Genomic DNA, 2,081 nt, shown 5'->3' on the forward strand with positions numbered 1-2,081 from the left:
TGGGGTTTTTATTACCAAAAACATGGGTGGTCCTTTCAGAAAATAATTGATGAAAATAAATATTTAAATTCAAGAGAAAAACGAGAATTTTCATTTCAGGCAATTCCAGTCGACCGGTTGTAGTCCGGTTGATACTGCACATCTTTTAGTGTTTCTATCATAACTTTTTCTCCCCATATCTGATTGAGGTAATTCAAAGTGCATTGGAAAGATAACTCAAAGAGTTACAACTTTTATTTAGATATCATTTTCCAAATCGAATGTTTCCTATGTCGAATATGTGTCTCAAATGAGACTTAAAATCTATAGTATACTTTAGTCATCCAATATTCATGTCTTAGTGCCACTAAGGTGTCTAGAATTATTTGGGGTTCTACATTCCCCACACCTTAATTAAAATTTCGTTCTCGAAATTTACCTTCTGATTGGGCGAATAGTGTTGGATACTTGTCTTTGGCTTCTTCTTCTTTTTCCCAAGTGGCTTCTTCTACGTCGTGATGATTCCACTGTATCTTAACCAGCTGAATCTCTTTATTCCTTAGTTTATGCACTTTTCGATCCAATATCTTGATCGGTAGTTCCTCGTACCACAAATCCTTCTATACCTCTAAGGTTTGATAACTCACTACATGATTAGGATCATGTACATACTTCTTTATCATCGATATATGGAACACATTGTGCACTGCTGATAATTTAGGTGGCAAAGCTAGTCGGTAGGCCACATTTCTGACTCTATCAAGGATCTCGAAAGGTCCGATATACTGGGGTCATAGCTTGCCTTTCTTTCCAAATCTAAGTACACCTTTCATCGGTGCTACTTTCAGAAACACTTTATCCTCAACTTGAAATTCTAAATCGCCCCTCCTCTCTCTCTCTCGCTCGCTCGCTCGCTTTGCTTCACTCATATATAGATTATTAAGAGAAGATGAGGAAGCTAAAATTTCATGAGAAGAAGCTGTTGAAGAGAGTTAGTTTCTTGGAATGGAAGAGAGAAGGCGACCACCGAGAAGCGTTTGTCATGCACCGCTACCATATAACAGCTAGAGACGACTAAAAGAAGTATTCGACTCTGTGTAGAATGGTGCAGAAGTTAGTGAACGTACTAAAACAGATGGATAGAAAAGACCCTTTTCGGACTAAGATGACTGATACCCTCCTTGAAAAGTCGTACAACATGGGCTTGATACCATCCCGTAAAAGTCTGACTTTATGTGATCGTCTATCGGTATCATCATTTTGTAGGCGACGGCTGGCCACTGTCCTGGTACGTCTGAAGATGGCCGAACACCTGACAGAAGCAGTAACATATATTGAGCAGGGACATATTCGTGTAGGACCCGACACGGTTACTGACCTGGCATTCCTTGTCACGAGAAATATGGAAGACTTTATTACATGGGTTGATACATCCAAGATAAAGAGAAGGGTCTTGGAATACTACAATAAGGTGGATGACTATGACGTAATGAACTGAGGTCTCGGAGAGTCATCCTTCCTGAAGCTGCTGTTGAATCTCAATAATTCAAGGTAGGACAATCTTTGTCGGATAAGTGAGAATGTGGGGATTGTGGCCCTGTAAAATTTTTGGGTACTTCTGATCTTATACAATCGCTCCTTTACATGTTACTGGATTATGTTCTCAAAAAAAAAAACTTGAAATTCTAAATCCTTCCTCCTTGTATCTGCATAGCTCTTTTGTCGATCCTGTGCTACCTTTATTCTTGCACGGATCTTATCGATTACCTCAACCGTCCTTTCAACCATTTCTGGTCCCAAAACTCTCTTCTCTCCGACTTCATCCCAATGAACAAGGGATCTACATCTTCTACCATAAAGAGCTTTGTATGGTGCCATTCCAATAGTTGTTTGGAAACTATTATTATAAACGAACTCTAATAGATGTAAGTATGACTCCCAATTACCTCCTAGATCCAAAACACATGTTCTCAACATGTCTTCCAAAGTTTGGATGGTCCTTTCAGACTGACAATCAGACTGAGGGTGATATGCTGTACTAAAGTTTAGCTTCGTTCCCATAGCTCCTTGTATACTTTTCCAAAATTTGGACGTGAACCTTG

At 39.3% G+C, this 2,081-nt stretch overlaps 1 pseudogene; it reads left to right on the forward strand.

Moving 5' to 3' along the window:
- Positions 1 to 872: 872 nt before the first annotated feature.
- LOC111373436 lies at positions 873 to 1,629 on the forward strand (annotated as a pseudogene).
- Positions 1,630 to 2,081: the final 452 nt, after the last annotated feature.

The sequence above is a fragment of the Olea europaea genome, unplaced genomic scaffold, assembly GCF_002742605.1.
Source record: "Olea europaea var. sylvestris unplaced genomic scaffold, O_europaea_v1 scaffold1133, whole genome shotgun sequence".
Classification (NCBI taxonomy): Eukaryota; Viridiplantae; Streptophyta; class Magnoliopsida; order Lamiales; family Oleaceae; genus Olea; species Olea europaea.